The sequence below is a fragment of the Eurosta solidaginis genome, chromosome 2, assembly GCF_040869045.1.
Source record: "Eurosta solidaginis isolate ZX-2024a chromosome 2, ASM4086904v1, whole genome shotgun sequence".
Taxonomy (NCBI): Eukaryota; Metazoa; Arthropoda; class Insecta; order Diptera; family Tephritidae; genus Eurosta; species Eurosta solidaginis.
The window spans coordinates 245,601,280-245,627,902 of NC_090320.1; the positions used below are offsets into that span (position 1 = coordinate 245,601,280).

General features: G+C 38.9%; 1 protein-coding gene across 4 annotated transcripts in view; it reads right to left on the reverse strand.

The window, feature by feature from the left end:
- Positions 1-20,499, reverse strand: part of Pgant2 (polypeptide N-acetylgalactosaminyltransferase 2) — a 340,430-nt gene extending 319,931 nt beyond the window's left edge. For 3 of the 4 annotated variants that reach the window (XM_067767503.1, XM_067767506.1, XM_067767505.1), the window contains exon 1: positions 425-808. The gene's annotated coding sequence lies outside the window, so the exon portion shown is untranslated. Of the gene's footprint in view, positions 1-424; positions 809-20,164 lie in introns of those variants that run through there. The other variant, XM_067767507.1, reaches the window with a different exon arrangement.
- Positions 20,500-26,623: the final 6,124 nt, after the last annotated feature.

The window sequence follows — 26,623 nt, forward strand, 5'->3', positions numbered from 1 at the left end:
ATTTGAGAAATATTCAAATTTTAGAATATTTTTTAAATTTTATTTTTTAAATTCTTATATTTTTGTTTATTTCGTTAACAATTTGATGTTTTCATTTGCATAAATATTTCATATTTCATATTTCAAATTCTTAAATGTTTTGATTTGCAGAAAAATTTAAAATTTCTTTTTATTCTTAAATTTTAAAAACTTTTTTAGTTTTTCGATTTGAAGCAAAAAAGTAAATACTTAAATTATCAAAAAAATTGATTTTTTTAGCTTTTCGATACCAATTTTTTTTTAACCAATTTTGTTTTATTTCGGAATTGCTGCCATTGCTTACTCCGGTATATATTTTTTATTGCACAAGTATGCACTTTAACAACGCCTGCGCAGCACCATCATAAATCAAAGAAAATATTCATTAAAAAAAGCTTCCACTTACATTCAAAAATCACTTCAATAATCAATTTGCTATTCGCCCCTGAACTAAAAAACCGGACCATCAAATTCCAATCAATTTTTTAACACTCCAAATTTGTCACAAAAACTCGTTAGACGCGTCGTCGCGTAATAACCGCCAATTTTGTTAGAGCGACCAAAAACAGTTTACAGCGCAGATATTAAACACAAAAGAAACGCGAACAATCCGAATGCACGATTTTGAAACAACTGATGCGCCGCGACCGTAGAGCAGCTTTTTTTGTTTAACGCTGAAGAAGCGCTTATCCTTTTTAATTGCAACTTCTATTAGATGGCGTTTCACTACCACAACTTAATTCGCGTCTTTACCGTTATCGTAGTAGCGGTTTCAGATGCCGCAGCACGAACACACATGTAACGAATGCCAAATGACCAGATTTGTTGTGGCGCCTAACATTTTATACACGTGCTGCCGGCTACTGCAGCAAGCAACAGTGAGTGTACTCTCTTCAAACAATGGGCGTATAAGAGTTTTTAGCGCTCACGACATGTTCGCTCTCAACTTGCGCTAAATTGTTTAATGTTACGTTTCGTTTTGTATGCATTTTGGTTGTATTTTGTTCGTTTGGTGGGGTTTTTTGCATGCTCTACAATTTGGGTGCAAACAAAAATCAGCTGTTGTGGATGGAGATAGTGGGGTGGTAGCTATATGTATATGTTTATGATGTGTGTATATATGCATGTAAATATTAATGCGGCAGTTACTCACGAACGTACGTACGAAAAACGTGTCAGCTGACACGACCTATATTATGAGTGTGCAATGTAAACGAAAACACCGACGTGCAACGCTCGTACGTACGTAGCCCGGAACGTAGAAATCAAAACAATTTTGATTTTTTCCGTAAGAACGTGTCAGCTGATCGCTCTCTCACTAGACAGAGTTGCCTAGTAAACTTTTGTGCGCTAATTTTTGACCTTTTGCACTTTTATGCAAAAACACCTAATTAAAGATTGAAAAATTGTGAAAATAATTCGAAATAATTATGTAAAAGTGCAGATTATAAATATGTAATCTATTTATACTTATTTAATATTTATTCCGGCCTTTTACAATATCAAAAATTAAATTGGAAAAAGTTGATGTTTCCATAAGCATGCATGCAAACTGGCCAATGGCAACAGTGCTTTGTTGTAAACAATACACACACAAATATGTTATGTACATGTACACAGACGCACACATTGATTCCTACGGGCTTGAGAATTCGGTCAAACGTGCTTCGTACGACAAACGTCCGTACGTACGGCATACGTCGGTGGGTAACTGCCGCATAAGGGCTTGCCAAGTGATTGAGTATAATAATAATGCCATGTATTTACACTTGCGCGCTCTTATAAGTAAGGCATTGACCATAAACTCATGTAGAATTTTGGAGTGTATGATAAAGTGGAATTTCCATCGTAATATGAATGAAGTATTTAAACTTTTTCTTGTACAATAAGGCTGTTTTACTGAGTTATTGGTTTTTATAGCTTGTAGTAATATTACGTTATGAGCAACATTTTCCTGGCTTGCTGTGCGCCGCCGTCATGGTATAGAACCAGATTCTGGCCTACGATACCGAAAATAATGGGTTCAAGTCACGGGTATAGTAGCACTAAAACACTTAGTGAAAAAGTTGTTCGTATGCAGTTCTTGAGCAAATGCTCCGCATGTGTTTCCCACATTAAAGGCTTCCCAATAGAAATTGTTGTTGTTGTTGTTGTTGTTGTTGTACTGTCGATGTTTATCGCCCTTTGCCGGATATAGTTCCGGAACGTTCCGGTAACAAGCCATATAAAGGTACAAGCCGGATCATTTCGGGAACGCCAGAGCCTCGGTTGCCAGAGAAACCTAATTCACCACGGGTTGGTGAGGTTGACAGAGAGGTTGGAGGAGCCATAAATTGCGCTGGCTATCCGTTGAATGGTTGCTTTACACAACCCCTTGAATCAATTGGGTATTTTAGTCGCCTCTAACGACAAACGTACCTGCCGTGGGTATCTTCTAAGACTCCTAAACCCTTGGACGTAAATTCACCAAGTAAGAATTCATCAGCATTGCTGTAGATCGAAATCGGGGTAAAACATGAAGCTAAGCATACATTTTCTAGATGGTAGTATGAACTCTTTCTATAACAAGCTTTTATATATAACTTTGAAAATTCAAGATAGCTGCTATATAAGACTGGTAGAGTCAGAGGGAGGTCTACTAAAAGGACCATCAACTCCAGCTCTATCTTTCAGACTATCCGATCATCGTAGGGCTGCAGCTTTCAGCTGTCATGGAAGCCGTGGATTTAATAGGAGCACAAAATTATTGGAAAGGAAATCCTTATTTTTTAGGGACGGCGAAGCAGTCATCCAATCCATTGGCCTTGGCTCATTCAGGTCTGAACTAACACCATACTATCGCCGATCTCTTTAGCAGGTAGCCTAACATAACTGTGCACACCAAACTTGGGTCTCGTTATAAAGTTACTTTGATGGAATACTTGTAGGAATCAAAACTTGTGACAGACATACAGAAATGCTGTAAAGGTTATATAAATATGACAAATACAATACTTGTAGGAGTACAAACTTGTGACAGACATACAGAAATGCTGTAAAGGTTATATAAATATGACAAAGAGAAGTAAGTCGTGACCAACCTCATCTACAACTGCCTGGGGCTCAGCGGAGTTGGAGCTTCCTTTCTGGATAATATACGAAAAGCGATACCACGACTTATCCAATTTAACTCGTAGAATTTGATACTATATTCGAGTAATCGGTTTGTTATAGGTATCCCTGCAAAGAAAGTTAAAGTCAGTTGCGCCGTGCTACAGCTTCGCACAAGAGGTTAAATGATTTCTTTCGAATTGCTGACAATCGGACAATTACTATCTTAAAGCCGTCTATGACTAATATGACTTCAAACTGTTAAAGGTGGCAGTTGAAAGCACTTCAAGGGTGTAGAATAAGAACTAGTACCAACCCTTAATCAATAGTTCTGCACTAATTCGGATCTAGTGAGATTTGCTGACGTATCGTTGCTTTCCCATCGGTTTCTTATCGACTTGTTACAGATGCATCATCGACTTTATGTTGAAGCTTTAAAGGTATCTGTTTGATAACAATACGATAAGTCGTCGATAACAATTTGATAACAGGTTTGGCAACACTACGATAAGAAATCGATATATTTTCAACAAGAATTCGATAAATTTTTCATAACTAAATGATAAAAAAACAAAAGCTTTTCGATAACAAATCTATAGATTTTCGATATAATATCGATAGCACGCCGATAAGAAACTGCTAACAGTTCGAAAACGAGTCGATAACTTTTCGATAACAACTGGATAACGTTTTGATAACAATTCGATAACCATTTGATAACAATTCAATAAAACAATCGATAACACTTCATTAATATTTTGACATCGTTTCGATTGCAAACGTAACAACAATTCGTTAAATTTTTTATAACTAACTGATAAAAAATCAAAACCTATAGATTTTCGATAGCACGCTGTTAACACTCCGGAAATGAGTCGATAATAACTGGATAACTTTTTGATAACAATGCGATAACTATTTGATAACAATTCGATAAATTTTATGAAAACAATCGATAACTTTTCGGTAATATTTCGACATCTTTTCGATAGCAAACTAATAAATCTTCGATAAAAAAGCGATAATATAATATAACAAATATCAATATTAAATTTATTACACATCCATAACAAAATGTAATTTGTCTTTACCTAGTCGATAGCAAACCTACTACAAACCGATGACTGGTTGATAAATAATCGATGAGCCAAAACTCGTCGGTAACAAACAAATATTTCCTAGACCATAAGCCGCTAATACTTCGATAACAAATTGAAAATATAGTCACTACGGTGTTTCGCATGCGTTTTTCATCCCTTTCCAAGACTCATGCTTCATATGGATAAGTTTTTGCAACAAGCTAGTGGGGGATACTTGTATTCTATATGAAATTGTATTCTATATGAAAGATTAATCTATTACCTTGTATAAACAGTTAGATATGGGTTTGATGTTGAGTGCATATGCAAGAATTTAGTAAATGTGCTTATTGTAAAAGATAATGAATGTGGTTAAGGTGTTCATGATTGCATGTCTTCGGGTGGCAGGCAGTTGCACTAAACATACACACATTCGCACACATCTACACTAAACTTTACATACGCGTACTAAACTTTCGAATATTGTAAGTCTTAAGGTAGCTGCTACAATTGGGGCAGTTAAAGTTATAACAACAAATACAACAATAATCGCACAAGTAATGCAACGAAGCAAATCGAAGCAGAGAAATAACAACAAGAGGAGCAGATGTAGCATTAAGAAAAACAAAACATGAAGTAAGTTAAATAAGATTTAACTAAAACAAAATTCGTATACCCAATTGTGCATTGGAGCACCGCATAATTTCTAGTACACAAGAGGAAGAGAAAAAATTTCGAGGACAGTCAGAGCTATAATGAACAAAATTTATGTACACGTCCTAGGAGGATGACCGACATATACAGAATAAGCGATTGAATACCAATTTGATCTTCTTGTCACCTCATATGAAAAACTTCAATATCAAAAGCTTAGGTGCTCAAAGACCGAAAGAGTTATGACGACGTTTAAATTTTTCTAACTAATTTTCTAAGAGTTCATTCCCTGTCGAAGTACGTGAGTTCCAAAAATTCGTCGAAGCAATAATTTACCAATTCTCCACCGATGTAGCAGCTTTACACTGAGACCACAACAAATGGCGGCAATATAACTCATGGGACAATCAAACCAGGGATATTAACGGGTACACCGGGAGGTGATGAATTAACTTAAACAAACAATGTGAGAGGAACATCTAACCACACCACTTCGCATTTGTGGTTAAGCTGTGTTCAGCCACGAAATCCCTCTGCTACCCGATAAGCATAAGATATTTTTATTTTTTGATGACGCTGTGAGACCAAACTCCAAACGAAGCAGAAGTATGTACCGCCCTTCTCAGTAACATTCCTAAAAATTTATAAATGATATAAAGAAGGCATCTTAAAGGTAAGGCTAAAGCATTTTCGACTTAAAACAGTAGCTGTTTGAGGGAAGCCGAAGAATGTTGTAGAGGTCCTTAATATCCTTTTTTGTATAAATAAAGGACGAACCTGCAGCTATCTAATTACCAGCATGGGATCTATGGAGTACACACCATCGCCCATGCGCTTAACGCCATGAACACTTTGGAGTCAACAAACTAAGTGCCGTCACAACGATTAGACGATGCTTGCGGCAGTTGACCTATTAACATCTTTCGGCATTAGCGGGCGTAAAGCTCAAAAAAGGTTGTCCCATGGTGGTGCTTATTTCAACATTGGTTCTCTCTGCCGATGCCGCCCAATTTTAAGCTGATTGGACATAAGCATAAATTAAGTCTACATTCTCTTGGTAGAGCAGTTCGAATAGCAACCAGAAGTTCTCTCGTTTGACTGGAAAAGTTAGTTTGGAGGTCTAAAAAATACCACTCACTCGAATCAAAAGCAAACTCTTGATATTGGAAGACTAGGTGCGCTAGAATGTAAGAACTTTTTCTGTGTGCAATTGCGAGTGAATGTGGTGGTTTTATAAGGAAAAAATTTGGGCGACTACGACTCTCTTATGTGAAATATTGCGGAATCTGAACTGCTCTAGCCGCAGTTAAAATAGCCGTCAGAAAGGGAAATGGGGAGGTAAAATGAGAAGGCTTGGGCAAGGATAAGATAAAGCGAGAGGAAGATAGGGAGAGATAGATAGGAGTCAGGAGAGGAGAAGAGGAGGAAGAGGAATATAGATCTGGAGAGGAAGAGGGATAGTGATAGGAAGTCATGGAGAGATATATGTAGAGGGGACAGGGATGTATGGAGTGGGTGGCATTCCCATATAAATGAGCTTTTATAAGCTCTATATCTTTCGAAAGATTCACTCTAGTGAGAGTAGAAGCAGAAGTGGGAGCAGTATTAGGAAGGGAAAAGAAGTATGAGTGGAAGTGGTAGAAAGAGTGGGAGAGGAATTGAGTGTGGGAGGTGCAGTGAAAGTGAGAGTGGGAGAAGGCGTGGGTATGAAAGTGACAGAGGGACTGTGAGTAAGTTTAGGAGAGAGAGTGGGGTTGGGAGTTGGACTGGGAGTGGTAGTCGAAGCGAGAGTGATATCTGGAATGGGAGTGAAATTAGGAGTGAAAGCTAGATGTAGACAAGCGAGTCTTGTTCAAGGCTTTGTATTTGATGCCCCATAAGTTTTCAAAGTAACTTCATTTGAGAAAAATCACCAAACTCAATGCTTTAACCAATTGGGTATAACAATAGCACCAAACACAAAGAACCAATATAGTTTCTAAGAAAACAAGAAGCCAAAAGAAGCTGCCGAAGAAGACATTCGCCACATCTCTTGAATCCGTGAATTGGCGGTAGTAAAATTCATAGCATCAGCAACAACAGCAACAAAGACAGCAACAATTACAGTAGCCACCCAACGAATTGCACCCGCGTCGGTAATTGCAACAACCGCGTGTGTTAATGCTGCTGTTATGTACGAAGAAAAGCAAAAACAACAACAATAACACATTTAATTCAATAGAGAAGCGCACGCAGCGATCAGTGTGCAATAATTAAATATTGTGTAAATATTTTAGATTTGTTTGTACGTTTCTTTGGCACCTTCAACATCAGTGGTGGGCAAACCACAATATATTTGCTTAAATTTTATATGAACAAATATAATTTTCTTGTTCGACTCTTTCTCTATGGCTCACTATTTGGCTGCTAGCAGCATCGTCGGTTGCAACTTGCAAGAGCACAACTTAGGCCCAGTTTTTCAGTAGTTGATTAAGCTAAACTTAAACTAAGTTTGCTTAAATTCTAGTCAAATTTAAATTCCAGTTAAACTACTGAGCAACTTTTAAGTCGCAGTGCAAGGCCGCCTTTGGGGTAGGCTTTTTGTAAGGCTTTTTACTATTTAGATAATTTTTATTATCTAGATAATTTGTAGATACGACAACAGCAGGATTTTGCTTACCCAACTCACTTTTTAAAGATATTTCTCCAGCGAAATATATATCTAGTTCCGTTGGTGATATCCAACATCATTATCTAGTTATTCTTAAATCAGATAAATTTCAAGTTGATATCCAAACTCTTCAACATTTTCGAATTATTATCCAAGCTTTGGGCGATTTTGAGAAATGTACAGTTTTCAAGTGAATACTCAACACGGTTTTAGAGTTGATATTTTACATTTGATATTGAGTTGAGGTGAACTTGAAAAAAAAAAATCTCCAAGGTGGTACCACCAAAGCCAACAGCTATTTATTATGAGAAATAAACACCTTATTGATAGTATTGGAATCTTAAACTTGAGTCCAGTCAAAGAAACACAAGTTGGGGACTATCATTTTCATTTTAAAAAAATTCCCTCTTTTGCTGAGTACACTGTAGTTACGTTCCAATGACCCGTGAACAAGATACGGACAGAAATATAACATGCAAATACAACAACAACGTTCAATTCTAGGTCAATTTCTGATCCTTACAGCAGTTCTGTTTGTCTCGTTTTCTGTAGTAAATTTTTTTTTAGCTAACCACTTTTGAGTTGGCGGCCACCGTGGTAAGATGGTAGCATGCTCCGCCTACTACACTGGATGCCCTGGGTTCAAACCCCGGGCAAAGCAACATCAACATTTTTAGAAATAAGGTTTTTCGATTAGAAGAAAATTTTTCTAAGCGGGGTCGCCCCTCGGCAGTGTTTGGCAAGCGCTCCGAATGTATTTCTGCGATGAAAAGCTCTCAGTGAAAATTCATCTGCCTTGCAGATGCCGTTCGGAGTCGGCATAAAATCATGTAGGTCCCATCAGGCCAATTTGTAGGGAAAATCAAGAGGAGCACGACGCAAATTGGAAGAGAAGCTCGGCCTTAGATCTCTTCGGAGATTATGGCGCCTTAAATTTTTTTTTTACTTTTGAGTTGGTAGAACTCATGGCTCAACTTTATGGTTGGCTTATATCTACAGCAACAACAAACATTTGGAATGAAAACATAAAACTTAGCAGCTTTTGAGTGTAGTAAGAAATGTTGTTAATGTGTTGGTTTCATTTTGAGTTTTCCATCTCCTTCTGACAATCCGTACTCCAGTGAAATGAAAAAAATAAAATCAGCTGATGAGTTGAGCCAACCATATAGTTCAGCCATGGTAGCGCTGAAATAAATATGTGTACAAATGTGTATACATAAAAGATTTCGCCATATTTAAAAGCAAAAACACGGAAAGAGTAAACTACTTGAAAAAAATGTAAGGAAAATAAATAGTTTGTTTACGTGCGAAACTATTTAAATGTTAATAATTCTTTCGGTATCTTAAATTTTTGTGTACATTTCTTCTTCTTATTTTCAACAAATCAGATGTTTTATATTATTGCTGCCAGCTCTCATAAAGTTGATCCAGATCGTTACAATGAGATTTGATCGTGAGCCAGAGCCCGATAACTCAATGGAACGCTCCTTAGGATTCTCAAGGTGAGCAACTGTTTCGTAACAACTCTTGAGATTTTAGAGTAATGCTAGTTATCAAAATGAGCTCTAATGGTACTGAAGCCCAAATGCTTGTTGGGTATATTCGACGCCATCTCGAACGAACGCAAATCACCGATGGGTTAAATAGAGTTTAACGCTACCAGATCGGCCGCTTAAGATTAGCTTAAACTTCAGTTAAAGTAGACTGAAAAACTGCAGAATAAACTTAAGCGTAGTTTAATTGACAAACTGAGTTGAACATATACTGAACAAGTAAGGAAGGTTAAGTTCGGGTGTAACCGAACATTACATACTCAGTTGAGAGCTATGGTGACAACATAAGGGAAAATAACCATGTAGGAAAATGAACCGAGGGAAACCCTGGAATGTGTTTGTACGACATGTGTATCAAATGAAAGGCATTAAAGAGTATTTTATGAGGGAGTGGGCCATAGTTCTATAGGTGGACGCCATTTAGGGATATAGCCATAAAGGTGGATCAGGGTTGACTCTAGAATGCGTTTGTACGATATGGGTATCAAATGAAAGGTATTAATGAGTATTTTAAAAGGGCGTGGACCTAAGTTCTATAGATGGACGCCTTTTCGAGATATCGCCGTAAAGATGGACCAGGGGTGACTCTAGAATGCGTTTTTACGATATGGGTATCAAATGAAAGTTGTTAATGAGCATTTTAAAAGGGAGTAATCCTTAGTTCCATAGTTGGACGCCGTTTCGAGATATCGCCATAAAGGTGGACCAGGGGTGACCCAAGAATTTGTTTGCACAATATGTGCATCAAACGATAGGTGTTAATGAGTATTTTAAAAGGGAGTGGGCCTTAGTTCTATAGGTGGACGCCGTTTCGAGATATCGCCATAAAGGTGGGCCAGAGGTGACTCTAGAATTCGTTTGTGCAATATGGGTATCAAACGAAAGGAGTTAATGAGTATTTTAAGAGGGAGTGGGCCTTAGTTCTATAGGTGGACGCATTTTCGAGGTATCGCAATAAAGGTGGACCAGGAGTAACTCTAGACTTTGTTTGTACGATATGGGTATCAAATCAAAGGTGTTAATGAGTATTTTTAAAAGGGAGTGGGCCTTCGTTTTATAGGTGTTCGCCTTTTCGAGATATCGCCATAAAGGTGGACCAGGGGTGACTTTAGAATTTGTTTGTATGATATGGGTATCAAATGAAAGGTGTTAATGATTATTTTAAAAGGGCGTGGGGCTTAGTTCTATAGGTGGACCCCTTTTCGAGATATCGCCATAAAGGTGGACCAGGGGTGACTTTAGAATTTGTTTGTATGATATGGGTATCAAATGAAAGGTGTTAATGATTATTTTAAAAGGGCGTGGGGCTTAGTTCTATAGGTGGACCTCTTTTCGAGATATCGCCATAAAGATGGACCAGGTGTGACTCTAGAATGCGTTTGCACGATATGGGTGTCAAATGAAAGGTGTTAATGAGTATTTTAAAAGGGAGTAATCCTTAGTTCCATAGGTGGACGCCGTTTCGGGATATCGCCAAAAAGGTGGGCCAGGGGTGACTCTAGAATTCGTTTGTGCAATATGGGTATCAAACGAAAGGGGTTAATGAATATTTTTAGAGGGAGTGGGCCTTTTTGGACCAGGGGTGACTCTAGACTTTGTTTGTACGATATGGGTATCAAATGAAAGGTGTTAATGAGTATTTTTAAAAGGGAGTGGGCCTTCGTTCTATAGGTGTTCGCCTTTTCGAAATATCGCCATAAAGGTGGACCAGGGGTGACTCTAGAATGAGTTTGTACGATATGGGTATCAAATTAAAGGTATTAATGAGAGTTTTAAAAGGGAGTGGTGGTAGTTGTATATGTGAAGGCGTTTCCAGATATCGACCAAAATGTGGACCAGGGTGACCCAGAACATCATCTGTTGGATACCGCTACTTTATTTATATATGTAATACCTGCCAAGATTTTAAGGGTTTTTTTTTCGTCCTGCAGAACTTTTTCGTTTTCTTCTACTTAATATGGTAGGTTTCACAACCATTTTATAAAGTTTTTTCTAAAGATATATTTCGCGTCAATAAAACAATCCAATTACCTTACCATATTTCATCCATTTTTTCGTATTTGGTATAGAATTATGGCATTTTTTTCATTTTTCGTAATTTTCGATATCGAAAAAGTGGGCGTGGTCATAGTCGGATTTCGTTCATTTTTCATACCAAGATAAAGTGAGTACAGATAAGTACGTGAACTGAGTTTAGTAAAGATATATCGATTTTTGCTCAAGTTATCGTGTTAACGGCCATGCGGAAGGACAGACGGACGACTGTGTATAAAAACTGGGCGTGACATCAACCGATTTCGCCCATTTTCACAGAAAACAGTTAACGCCATAAAATCTATGCCCCTACCAAATTTCAAAAGGATTGGTTAATTTTTGTTCGACTTATGGCGTTAAAAGTATCCTAGACAAATTAAATGAAAAAGGGCGGAGCCACGCCCATTTTTAAATTTTCTTTTATTTTTGTATTTTGTTGCACCATATCATTACTGGAGTTGAATGTTGACATAATTTACTTATATACTGTAAAGATATTAAATTTTTTGTTAAAATTTTATTTAAAAAAAAATTTTTTTTTTAAAGTGGGCGTGGTCCTTCTCCGATTTTGCTAATTTTTATTAAGCGTACATATAGTAATAAGAGTAACGTTCCTGCCAAATTTCATCATGATATCTTCAACGACTGCCAAATTACAGCTTGGAAAAATTTTAAATTACCTTCTTTTAAAAGTGGGCGGTGCCACGCCCATTGTCCAAAATTTTACTAATTTTCTATTTTGCGTCATAAGCTCAACTCATCTACCAAGTTTCGTCGCTTTATCTGTCTTTTGTAATGAATTATCGCACTTTTTCGGTTTTTCGAAATTTTCGATATCGAAAAAGTGGGCGTGGTTATAGTCCGATATCGTTCATTTTAAATAGCGATCTGAGATGAGTGCTCAGGAACCTACATACCAAATTTCATCAAGATACCTCAAAATTTACTCAAGTTATCGTGTTAACGGGCGGACGGACGGACGGACATGTCTCAATCAAATTTTTTTTGGATCCTGATTATTTTGATATATGGAAGTCTATATCTATCTCGATTCCTTTATATATGTACAACCAACCGTTATCCCAGGGATGCACCTTAACGTGAAGCTAATCGTTTATCAAAAAATTTCCACCGTTTCCGTTGAAACACTTCGAAATATTATCGATAAAGAAATTATCAAGATAAATTGTATCTCGTTTTTAACCGAAACGAAAAGCTTTCGTTAACGTTAAAAACGTTAACGAAAACGTGATACTTTATGTTTGAATTGTGCTGGCAATGCTATAGCCATGGTGAAGCCGTAAGGTGGCAACAACGAGCGCACATACACACACAAACTCTATGTAATTTGTTTGTGTAATTCGTTGGTGGTAATGTCAAAAATACTCTGAGAAATGTTCGTACTGTCAAAATTCATGAGAAAAGTTGCAATCAGCTTGGATAATGCTTTCACCTTTAATGACTCCGCCATCAATCAGCTTTGCCAGCATAGTTTGAAATTAATAATCAACATAAACGATTTGATTTCGTTTTGATATGGCAGAAAACGAAACGAAATCATTTCGTTAATTTGACGATCTTAACGTTAATAAACGAAACGAAATGACTTCGTTTCGTTTATTAACGTTGATTATCGTAACGAAATGATATCGTTTCGTTGGTTAAGCATGCCTGCGTTATCCAATCAAACTTAATATACTCTGTGAGCTCTGCTCAACTGAGTATAAAAACCGGTTCTTATTTACTAACTTGCGATTTTGAAAGCGCAATTTGGCCCCCACTTGTAAGTCTGTTCATAATATGGTAAGTACTACAATACAACAACAATTCAAAGTTGATTATTTCATGCAAAGTTGCATTGCAAATGATTTTGATATGCTGTATACATGCACATCTTAACGATTTTGGTATACCAAAACCTCGAGGCTGAAAATGGAACAAGCCATGCAGATGCTCAGAGTAAACAACAACAAGAACCAACTGATACAGAAACACATACAGAAGTGTTATTTGCAAAAGAAACGATAGCCTACAGAATTGTGGAGTATATGGAGTCTCTTTAGATAATTGAAGAAGTTGCAAGTTTTGTTGTTCATTCGTTTGGAAATTTAACATTTTTTACGCTCGATGCACCCGACAATTGAGGAAAATGCGCTGAAATGCACTAATTCTTCTTCTTTAGGTTGCGTTTGGTGTGTGTTGCTAATTACAAAAATTTCATAGCTTGGATTGTGCTGAATTGTGTTTAGGTAGTGTTGATCTTTTATAAGGAAAATCCAAAAAGCTGCCCCGAAAAATTAAAAAAAGTAAAATGGGCCTAAGAAGAGTTCATAAATTACATAATATTAGCCTAATTACTAAAGACATGAAGATCGTGGCATTGTCTGTATGGTTGCAAGCCCATCTTTTGCTCCCGCAACATCAATAACCGATCTACGTCCAGCTCATTCACCTGCCGCCTCGTTTCTTTATATGTTAAGATGGAGAGGTAACGCTCTTTGCCGAATTGCTAGGTATATGGACCACACCCAACCGTGTATCCGTTAAGATATCGGAAAGATTTCATATTGAGGCAAAGTCCACGAGCTCAGGAGCCTCGAAAGTACGTTGGTCGGTAGATTGCTGCGCTATCTGGAAATGACAAACCACAGGCCGAGTAGTGCACGAGGCACCACTTTGATGCAATTCCTGCAGTTACTATTAGGGCTAGTCGGTGCCCCACTAAAATTATTTATTTCTTGCTTATTTTTTTATAGGGCATTTATAAACTTCCTGATATTCAGACTTTATAGTTATAACAACCCGTAGTTTGAAGCCTAGAATGTAGGTAGGACTGCTTATTTGGCTGCTTCCTCGGCGCAGCTCTGGCAAGTGCTGCCAAAAGGGATCCGCATTTACTCAGCCACCCGGAAATGCAAACCTAAATAATTCTTTTCTTCACTTATCTAGCAGGTCCTCTGCTCTTCTAAACTATCGTAAGTCGGCCCACTTAGCATCGTTATCTTGCAAGTGTACGAGGACAACCTGAAGGCCGATACCCTTTGAAACTGCTTTGTATATTATTTTTTATAAATGTGAGTGGATGATGCATCTCCACCGTTTCCGTAGCATATAACAGTGCCCCTGCATTTAAAAGTTCGTCTGCCTTCTCGGTGATCGCAATGTTCCTGTGACCAGGAACCCATATTAGTGCGATGTTTGTAAAGTTAGCTGCGACATCAAGCGACCTCTTGCAGTTGGTTATCTAAAAAAAAGCATACCTCGCTGCCTTTTACCAAATTCTCCGGCAGGAGAGCATACAAGCCCTCTCTACTCTCAAAACTTAGAGAAGATACGAGCTCCCACACCGCAGTTCATTTTGTACCTGCCGATGTTATGAGGATTTGCGTCCTTCCTGTATACCCCGTTCCTCTACCAGGCCTCTCTTGAAGAAAACTTGGTCTTATGATATCTGTCAACACTAAGCACTGATGTGCGATAATCTGATGATGGATCCACCGTGAAGCTTTCTGAGAATACCACCTGGACCATACAGCCTTGAGTTCCAACGGTGAGACTCTCGAAGTATTACTGCCTAACTAGTAGCTTTTCCAACAATGTGAAGATCCCCAGGTAGCTGGTTTAGGAATTAACTTAGTCCGTCAGATGAAAACGACTTGAGTGCCTCCTAAGGTTGCTCCCTGTGCTTTTATCATATTTATACTCAGCTGAGGTGGGCGAAAAAAAAAAATCCATTTAGCAATGTCCGTCCGTCCGTCTGTACGTAAACACGATCACTTGAGTAAATTTTGAGGTATCTTAACGAAATTTGGTATGTAAGTTCCTGGGCACTCATCTCTGATCGCTATTTAAAATTAAGGAAATCGGACTATAACCACATCCACTTTTTCGATATCGAAAATTTCGAAAAACTGAAAAAGTGCCATGGTTCATTACCAAATATGGATACAGCGATCTTGGTGGGTGGGTTGACCTTATGACAATGGACGTGGCACCGCTTACCCACTTTTAAAAGAAGGTAATTTAAAAGTTTTGCAAACTATAATTTGTCAGCTGAGTATGTAATGTTCGGTCTCACCTGAACTTAGACTTCCTTACTTGTTGATATTGTATTGTTTATCTATTACCGACCACCACACTAAAGCACGCCAGCCGTATATGGCCACATAAAGACTTTAGGTTTAGACCCCAGCTTTTGCCGACTTCTGGTACACCATAAGAACACTATATACGCCTTTTTGAACCTTCCTTTGATATTGATTTCCCGGTTTAACTTGCTGCCTATCTCGATGCAAAGGAACTTGACATTCGGGAAGAGTGTGAGAGAGGGACCATTTGGATAGGGCTGCCGAAACTGTGCTATTTTTTTATTGTTAGTAAACATTATCACCTTCGTCGGCTAAAGACCAATTTTGCTTGCTCAGGGGTGAAGCCTTCAAAGCGCACCTCTGCAATTTCACTTGAATATAGAATAAACATCATACAGTGATTACAACGTCATCTGCGTTTGCGAATCCCTCTACTACATTCTTTTGTAGTCTCCTAGGATCTCGTTCTATGCGACGACCCACATGAGTTGTAAAACAACTCCTCTTTTGTTTCGGGCTACGTCATTAGACGTCGTAAAGCCTGTTCCTGCCTTAATATAATTTTTTGTACAGCAGTGATGAATCGATATTTCCTAAACAGAATTGTCTGTATACGGTGACTAGATGGGAGATAAGGACAATTGAACAATTTGACAAGTATGAAAAAACGTTTCGCTAGATGTGACACAGCAGGCAGTATTTGACAGAACAAAAATACGTTGTTTTTATCCTGATATTTCTGAATATAAGTTTCCTCAAAAGCTAATAATGCTCTACCAAATGAGCTTCAACACCAGCATTGTAAGAATCGGGAAGTACCTCTCCCAGACATTCGAAAACAAACTAGGCTGAAGACAAGGCGATTCGCTTTCATGCGATTTCCCTAACATAATGCGGGAGAAGATAATAATTGTAGCAGAACTAAACCGTGATGGTACAATCTTTTATAAGAGCGTACAATTACTGCAGTGTGCTGATTAATATTACTGGCCTGAACAAACGCCCTGTGAGTTCTGCCTTCTCGAGACTAGACAAACAAGCAAAAAAGTGGGTCTTGAAGTAAATGAGGACAAAACGAAGTACTTGCTGTAATCCATGCAGGAATTGGCGCATTTCCACCTTGGCAGCCACGACACTGTTGACTGATATGAATTAGAGGCTGTGCAGGATTTCGCTTATTTCCCGCTCCACAAGTCGCTCATCATAACTGTTCGGTTCAGAATTATGGACGGTGTCGAGAGTAAATGAGATGGTTCTTGGAGTGTACAAGAGAAAAGTTCTCCGAAAGATGTATAGCCCTGTCCGTAATGCCGACGGCGAGTATCGAAGGAGGTGTAATGATGAGCTGTATCATATTTAAGTAGATATGCGATAGTGCAGTAAAAAACAACCTAATGCTATATATTATGCGAATAGATAAAGACGCTGCAGTTAAGAAAGCATTTCAGTCCATACCGCAGCTTCGTATCAGAGGAAGGGGAGACCTCCACTGAGTTGGAAGAAGCAGATTGAGGAAGACTTTACTTCCAAGAGCTTAATTCAACAAAAGGAGAAAGAGTTTCACTAGGTGGCGCACGGGTCGGAATAGTTACAAAGTTCATATGACATCTGGAATATTTCGATCGATTTTTGCGTAACTTCCTAGAAAGCTCTAGTCTTGAAAGCACTAACGCAGCGATAAGAAAAGGGAAGAAGAGGTCCCACGTTTGATGAATTTTCACTGTGAAGCTTTTCACGGCAGAAATACATTCAGAGGGTTTGCCAAATCACTGCTGAAGGTCGACCTCGCTCAGGAAAACTTTCTTCTAATTGAAAAAAACTTGTATCTAAATTTTTTTTGTAACTTTGTCCGGGGCTTGAATTCAGTATCTTTAGTGTGGTAGGCGAAGCCCGCTACAACCGCTCTTCGGCGGCCGTGATCACAACAGGTATGTATTTATATAAAGGAGATTTTAAAAAACTTGTATTTCGTTTTAGATTTCATCATCTTTTCCTAATTATAATGAGTGACTTAGGGACTGGTAAAGAAAGTTCTGAAAATTTAAAACTCCCTATAAGTTTTTCTGAAGTCAGTCCTTCATCAAAGAGGATAATGAGTAAGAAGGAAGAGCAACGTAAAAAAAAAGCTTGTGCAAGTCGCACCATTCAAGCAGATAAATGGTATTAAAAAACAACAAAAATAAAAAAGTTCCAAAACGAAATTAAAAAGCACTTCCATTGCACGCAAACTCTGTGAGACCAAATTAGCAAAAATAATTTTGTATTATGGAAAACGAAACGTTTTTGAAAATGGACCTAAGAAAGTTGGCATGTACCCAGTTATACTGCCTGCAGCCTGTAGAGAATATTCTTATTCGAAAAAAAAACCATCCAAAAACAAGTAAGGAAGGCTAAGTTCGGATGTAACCGAACATTACATACTCAGCTAAGAGCTTTGGAGACCAAATAAGGGAAAATCAACCATGGAATGTGCTTGTATGACATGGGTTTCAAATTGAAGGTATTAAAGAGTATTTTAAAAGGGAGTGGGCCATAGTTCTATAGGTGGACGCCATTTCGGGATATCGCCATAAAGGTGGACCAGGGGTGACTCTAGAATATGTGTTGTACGATATGGGTATCAAATGAAAGGTGTTAACGAGTATTTTAAAAGGGAGTGGGCCTTATTTCTATAGGTGGACGCCTTTTCGAGATATCGCCATAAAGGTGGACCAGGGGTGACTCTAGATTATGTGTTTGTACGATATGGGTATCAAATGAAAGGTGTTAATGATTATTTAAAACGTAGTGGGCCATAGTTCTCTAGGTGGACGCCTTTTTGAGACATCGCCATAAGGGTGGACGAGGGGTGACTCTAGAATGTGTTTGTACGTTATGGGTATCAACTTAAAGGTATTAATGAGTGTTTTAAAAAGGAGTGGCCCTTAGTTGTATATGTGAAGGCGTTTTCGAGATATCGACCAAAATGTGGACCAGGGTGACCCAGAAAATCATCTGTTGGGTACCGCTAACTTATTTATATATGTAATACCAGAAACAGTATTCCTGCCAAGATTCCAAGGGCGTTTGATTTCGCCCTGTATAACTTTTGTCATTTTCTTCTACTTAAGGTGGTAGGTGTCACACCCATTTTACAAAGTTTTTTCTAATGTTATATTTTGCGTCAATAAACCAATCCAATTACCATGTTTCATCTCTTTTTTCATATTTGGTATAGAATTATGGCATTTTTTTTCATTTTTCGTAATTTTCGATATCGAAAAAGTGGGCGTGGCCATAGTCGGATTTCAGCCAATTTTTATACCAAGATAAAGTGAGTTCAGATAAGTACGTGAACTAAGTTTAGTAAAGATATGTCGATTTTTGCTCAAGTTATCGTGTTAACGGCCGAGCGGAAGGACAGACGGACGACTGTGTATAAAAACTGGGTGTGGCTTCGACCGATTTAGCCCATTTTCACAGAGAACAGTTAGCGTCATAAAATCTATGCCCCTACCAAATTTCAAAAGGATTGATAAATTTTTGTTCGATTTATGGCATTAAAAGTATTCTAGACGAATTAAATGAAAAAGGGCGGAGCCGCGCCCATTTTGAAATTTTCTTTTAATTTTGTATTTTCTTGCACCATATCATTAATGGAGCTGAATGTTGACATAATTTACTTATATACTGTAAAGATATTCAAATTTTTGTTAAAATTTGACTTTAAAAAGCATTTTTTTTAAAGTGGACGTGTTCGTAATCCGATTTTGCAAATTTTTCCTTAACACACATATAGTAATAGGAGTAACGTTCCTGCCAAGTTTCATCATGATATCTTCAACGACTGTCAAATTACAGCTTGCAAAACTTTGAAATTACCTTCTTTTAAAAGTGGGCGGTGCCACACCTATTGTCCAAAATTTTACTAATTTTCTATTCTGTGTCATAAGGTCAACCCACCTACCAAGTTTCATCGCTTAGGCGTCTTTGGTAATGAATTATCGCACTTTTTCGGTTTTTCGAAATTTTCGATATCGAAAAAGTGGGCGTGGTTACGGTCCGATTTCGTTCAGTTTTAACAGCGATCTGAGATCGGTGCCCAGAAACCTACACACCAAATTTTATCAAGATACCTCAAAATTTACTCAAGTTATCGTGTTTAAGGACGGACATGGCTAAAAGAATTTCTTTTTTCGCCCAGATCATTTTGATATATAGAAGTCTATATCTATCTCGATTAGTTTATGCCGTTACGGATTACCGTTATGCGAACCAAGTTGATATACTCTGTGAGCTCTGCTCAGCTGAGTATAAAAAGTATGGGCAGAAAGGTCTGATTTGTCAAGCTATTTGTGAATGAGGGAACAAATCCATGCCATTTTCTACGATGGAAACCATTGATGTAGAAATATACGTGAAACAAGAGCGTCTTTGCTCTTCTTACGTGGCCATAATGGTTAAGCTATATTTTGGACGAAATTGGCTCCAGAACATTACGCTCGTGTCACCCAAAATTAGTTCAAAGGTAAGAAACTACATTGTATGAGAAAAAATTTTAATCCACCCAAAAAAGTACAAACAAAGTAAATAATTTTTCAATTTACAGAACTTTTTGTACCAGTACTGAAACTTAATATTTAACATTTGTCTCACAGTTTTACATTCCGACTGTTAAAACTTAATTGTTAATATCATTCACGTGGCAACGCCCGTTTACGAAAAATCTCTCAGCAACATTTAAGGGTTGTTTACATTTTTAAGGTCAACGACAAAAAAGAAATACAACATAAACAGTAGAAAACGCTAAGCAGAAAATGTGACGTTTACAATAACAATACCAACAATGTTTCGCATAAGTACACATTTATACATTCCACCCCACTAACACCACCCAAAAATTCTCAGAGACTTTCCAGTCATTTAAAGCGGTTGAAAAAGATACTTAAATTTAGTAGACACAAGCTTTAGGGCATAATTCAATTCGATTTTTCACAAGATTAATAATTTTTGATTTACCTATAATTTGTAGCGCTGCTTCATAATGGAGAGGAACTGGGGATTCGCAAGAATGTTCAACTTTTTAAACATCTTTGTAAGTACTTGGCAACGCATAAATTAATGCCATGAAACCACTAAATTTTTAGCAATACAACAATACAATATTTACAGTTTTGCAGGTAAATGAACAAATAAAAATGTTGATTGGTTTTCATTTGCAAATATTTTTTCTGAACGCTCACTCACATTAAAACCAACTTCAGTTATTCACTTTGGCTATTATGCATCTACTTTTTTACACTTCTTGTTTCTAACTCAATTCGAGCGAAATATATTTTAAAAAAATTTGTTAAATTTTTTTTTTACACAAGTTACATTTCTACACATTTGTTTTATACGTGAGTTTATTTTTTCTTCATCTCTTTACGTCTATTAGTCGGCGTGACTAACGCGAAACTGTCAAATATTCTCTTGAACTGATTTTAGAAAGAAACGCAAAAGGAAAGGTGCTTTCTTACTGGTTTGTTTTTATCACTTTTTTCGCTAAAATTGAATTTTTTTACACCGTTTCGGCAGTTCACCCCTTTTTGGAGCGCATTTGACAATCACCCCTAGTATATGTTTTGCTGGATGAATTGTCAAACGGAATGTCAAATTTAAGTTGTCAAAAGAGAGAGATAAATAGAGCAAAAAAGAGTGAGAAGCGAGAGAATAGAGAGCGCTTCGGTATGAAGCTGCATAAAGTCAAGTAAAATTGACAAAATCGGCGCATGCGCCTATCAGTGCATAAAAATGGTTTTATACCCAGCTGTGGTATTGGAAGCGCTAAAACAACTTTCTCCAATTTTAAAAGATTGTACGTAATGACTTGAAGGAACTTACTTAGGCAAGGTTGATCTGGCGGATCAAAAGATCTCACATAGACGGAATATGTGCATTGTGTTACCAGAATTTGTTTGATGACAGCTAGCTTTCAGGACCCGTATTACAGTTTCCGACCTGTGATCGAAACTAATTTTTTAAGTCACAAAAGCTCTCAACTGGTTGATGGGATTAATCAGACATTTGAAAAAAAAAAAACCACAAAAAGGACTCGGTAGATCCATGGGACTTCTGTTATAGAATAGCTCCGTCCTCTTGACAAATACGAGAAACTTTCAAGGACCTAGCACAGTTGCTGGCCTGAGATCAGGCAACTCTTCCGCCTTTCTATCTGCAGGTTTGACCTCGCGAGTGCAGGACACGAACTCAGATTTTGTTTAATCGTTATACATTCCTGGTGTTACTGACAAGGCTTAACTTATAAGCATATGATGCCAGAAGGCAATATTAAGTTAGGAAGGGAAAGGACTTTACTTATATTGACAAATTTTCCAAATTGGTCAATTCTGCCAGGGAAGAACTCCATTGCTGCTACACAAAAGTAGAAAATTCTTGAAGACTTCACCATAACTATATTCTCTTCTCAGTAGGCTCATAAGAAACGTCTAGAACGGTCATAATAACAGGCACCGAAATAGGAGCTCATCAAAACTTAGCATCGAAGCTATCTCTAATTACTTCTGTCACCATAAACCCGATACGAGATCTGTGCTAAAGTAAGGCTAAAACTAAAAACCTGTGTTAAAACAATGCAAAACTGCCTACACTTAAAGGAAGTATATAAAAGTCAATTGGAATAAGCCACTGTCGAAGCAGGGCAAAACAGAAGCATAATAGCTGTTTAAAGCAGCAAGAAGCAGAAATAAGGGGAGCTTTGAGAAAAAGTCAGTAGGCACCCACTAAGCTTGTTAGATATCACCGTAGAGGATTACATAATAAAAATTAGGTAAAGAAGTAAAGACTACACCAGCGAGCTGAATAACCTCTGTTGTCTACCTTGAGTGAAAAGCTAATAGTACATCTAGCAGACGTTGTTCTGCCTTTACTCTGATCTATCTGAATAACTATGAAGAAATTCTTTCCTCTTACTCTAACGACTCCCTCCCCCTCTCTGCTTCTTTTCTTTATAGTAACTTCGCTGTCTGCGTCTCTTTCTCCCTCTCCGTAATTTCCACTCCTTCTTTTCTCCCTAGTTTCATCTATACCTATCTCTCTATCTTCGTCTAACTCTATCTCTTTGTCAGTCTCTTTCTATTTTCCAGCAACCGACCCAGTCCCAGTCCCACGTTAAAAGGTTAAATGCGGTCTTTTAACTTTATTTTTAACTTTAATTTTAACTTTATTTTTAACTTTAACTTTAACTTTAACTTTAACTTTTTAACTTTAACTTTAACTTTAAGTTTAACTTTAACATTAACTTTAACTATAACAGGAGTAACGCCTGCTGGAAGTGTGGGCAAAGCGGCCACAAAGCTTCGGCCTGTACCGCAGCTCCAAAATGTTACCTGTGTAATACACAGAAGCTCGATCATGTCCCTGGATCTGGAGCATGCAGCATTTTCAGAGCGGCACTCGCTGTTGCAAAGGCCAAAGTCTCAATTCAATAGTGATTAGTTTTATCCAAGGCAACCTAAACCGGAGCAGACTTGCTGATGAGCTACTACAACAGTTGGTCTTAGACCATAAAGCTAACAGCGTTATCATCAGCGAACCCTATAGAGCCCGAAATGATTGGCATATAGACAACACCGGCACCGCCGCAATCTGGATGACAGATGCAAACGCCAATATTGTGAACCGTGTTGCCGGACAAGGCTACGTCCGCCTAACTACGAATAATACCACAATAGTAAGCTGCTACTTGTCCCCGAATGATCCCATTCAAACGTTCAGGGAGAAGCTTGAACTTATTGAAGACGACCTGAGGGACTTAACTAGTAACCTGGTTGTGGCGGGAGACTTTAACGCAAGAGCCGTCGAATGGGGAATGCCGCAGACTAACACCCGTGGAAGGTTAGTCCTTGAGATGGCAGCCAGGCTCGGTTTGAACGTGCTTAACACTGGTACGACCCCTACATACCGACGGCCAGGCTTTGGATACTCGATCCCCGATGTAACACTAGTGTCAGAAAGCCTGCTGCTGACCGCTGCTGGATGGAGAGTCATAGAGGATCTGACTGGCAGCGATCACAACTACATCACTTTCCACCTAAACGATCCCGGTCAGAGGCAGATTCCGAACGGGCCACGCAGAACAAAAGCATGGGACGCATCCAAGGTCGACTCTGCCACGTTCTCCGCATCAGTACTGGGGGATGCCCGACGGATAATCAACAACTCCAGTCCGACGGAAGAGACGGTTGAAAAGACAATGAGCTGTCTTCGCCACGCTTGCAACCTCTCTATGCCACGGAGGGGAGTGTGGAGGGGCAAAAAGCAGGTATACTGGTGGAATAGCGAAATCGCGGAGCTGCGGAAAATATGCCACAGGATGCGAAGGCTAGCAACTCGCGCGCGCGGCAGGCCTGAGGCTCTAGGAAAGTCGGAAGCGTACAAAGGAGCGAAGAAAGCTCTTAGTGCTGCCATTAAGCAAAGCAAGCTTAAGTGCTGGAAAGCGCTTTGCGAGGAAGTGTATCGAGACCCATGGGGGCAGGGATATAAGATAGTAATGAAGAAGTTCCGTCCGCCAAACCAGCTGATGGACGAGAACCAAATAAGGAACATTGTGGATGGCCTGTTTCCCATCCAACTGCCTAGGGAGGGCGGGTACGTTACCCATGAAGATCGCAACGTGGAACCATTCCAAGAAGAAGAGCTTAAAACTGCCGTGCGAACTATGAAACCTAGGAAAGCATCTGGGCCCGACGGAATACCCGCGGAGGCAATTAGCCTAGCTGCAAACGACTGCCCAGAACTTATGTTGCACATGTACAACAAATGTCTCGAAGAAAGAATTTTCCCCACCATATGGAAGACAGCACGACTGGTTCTCATTCCAAAAGGGAAAGGAGATCCCAACTCTCCATCATCCTACCGTCCCCTATGTATGTTGGACACAGCAGGGAAATGATGGAGAGTCTCCTGAAGCAACGCCTCACCAGAGCGTTACAGGACGCCGGAGGACTGTCGCCCAGACAGCATGGTTTTCGGAGGGGGCACTCTACAATAGATGCCATAGCAGAAGTTATAGACGCAGTCAAGAAAGCCGAGACAGCGTGCCACAGAGCAAGACCTATAGTGTTGCTGGTCACGCTGGACGTCAAAAACGCTTTTAACTCAGCTAGGTGGGAGGACATGCTTAAGGCACTAGAAAGCACTTTCAAAGTACCGCAATATTTGTTAGAAATTTTAAGGGACTACCTAAGAGAGAGGTATCTAATATATGAAAGTACTCACGGCCAAAAAAAGGTAAAAATAACAGGTGGAGCAGCCCAGGGTTCGGTACTAGGTCCCGATCTCTGGAATATAACTTACGACAGTCTTCTTCGATTAGACATGCCAGAAAGCACCTTCCTCGTTGCATTTGCAGACGACGTGGCAGCTGTGATTACAGCACCAAGCTGCGAGCTGGCACAGCTAAAATTAAACCAGGTCATGCGTAATGTAAATAGGTGGATGGCTGAGCACGGTCTCCAGTTAGCAACAGCCAAAACGGAGATCGTCATCCTCACAAAGAGACGTATTCCCACTACCAGGAACATGATGGTTGGGGACCAGCCAATAGAAACACTCGCTTCAACGAAATATCTGGGAGTGAGGTTAGACAGCAAACTCAACTTCTCGGATCACATACGAGGGACCTGCGAAAGAGCTGCGCGCATAATAGCGCAGTTGAGTAGATTAATGGCAAACACAGGTGGCCCAAAGCCATGCACAAGGAAGTTGCTTGCATCAGCCTCGGATTCTATACTTTTATATGGTGCAGAAATCTGGGCGGACGCAATGAAATACCAGAAGAACCGAGTCGCCCTCACCTCGGTCCAACGCAGAGGGGCGCTGCGAATATCTTCGGCTTACCGCACGGTATCAGCTGAAGCTGTCCTGGTCGTTGCGGGAACCATACCGATATATCTTCTCGTTGAGGAAAGAAAAACAATATATGACATCGGATCGCAAGCAAGTAGAGCTGCTGTTGCCATGCAGGCGCGAGAAGAATCGATCCGACGTTGGCAAGATCAGTGGAGCAACAGCATCGTAGGAAAGTGGACTAGGGAACTAATCCCTGAACTTGATCCATGGTTGAAGCGACCGCACGGAGAGGTAGACTTTTACCTGACCCAGTTTCTAACGGGACATGGTTACTTCCGCAAATACCTACACAGAATGGGTAAGGTTGATTGCCCGAGCTGTCTGTACTGTGGGGAAATAGACGATGTACGCCACACCTTCTTCGAATGCAGGCACTTCTCCCATCAGCGAAGGAGGGTAGAAGAGGTACTTGGCGACCTATCCCCGGGCAGTGTCATTAATAACATGACCTGTCGAAGAGACAGATGGGATACGGTCAGCACATATGTGAGGCATATACTTACCAGTAAACGAGAAGACGGATGCCTAGCCCATTAGCGTGAGAGTAGCCATAGAGCTCACGTAGCGCGCACCCGTACCCGAAGTAATGCTAAACGCGGTCCCAGGTACGGGGATTTGCGCGGGCCGTGGGAGGTTAGGTTTTAGTGGGTAGGCCTTCATGGAAGAAGGGAGTCCTACACTCGGAGAGTCTCGCAGTGAGGCTTAAATATCCCGGTCAGTGCATAAAGCATTTCCTCCTTCCACGAAACACAAAAAAAAAAAAAAAAAAAAAAAAAAAAAAAAAAAACTATAACTTTGACTTTAACTTTAACTTTATTTTTAACTTTAACTTTCACTTTAACTTTAACATTCACTTTAACTTTAACTTTAATTTTATCTTTAACTTTAACTTTAACTTTACCTTTAACTTTAACTTTAACTTTAACTTTAACTTTAACTTAAACGTTAACTTTAACTTTAACTTTAACTTTAACTTTAACTATAACTTTAACTTTAACTTTAACTTTAACTGTAACTTTAACTTTAACTTTAACTTTAACTTTAACTATAACCTTAACTTTAACTTTAACTTTAACTTTAACTTTAACTCTTTAACTTTAACTTTAACTTTAACTTTAACTTTAAATGTAACTTTAACTTTAACCTTAACTTTAACTTTAACTTTACCTTTAACTTTAAATTTAAATTTAACTTTAACTTTAACTTTAACTTTATTTTTAACTTTAACTTTCACTTTAACTTTAACATTCACTTTAACTTTAACTTTAACTTTAACTTTAAGCTGCATGGGATCGTTAAGGGCCCAAAAGTTAGATGAGAGCAGAGAATCGGGCCGAATAAGCAAGAGGGCACGAACGAGCTCAGATTCCCACTCAGAGGACTTGGAAGCCAAAAAGAAACGAGATGAAAGAACAAATACGCTTTCACAAGGTGAGTCTTGGTCCAATGTAGCGCGCCGGAGGCTGAAACAGCGGGCCCAGCCAGCCAAGCAGGCAACCCCCGTCCAAGCTCCTAAAGCTCAAAAACGGGCTAGAAAGAGGAGACAAGCAGCAACTTTTGTGGTAA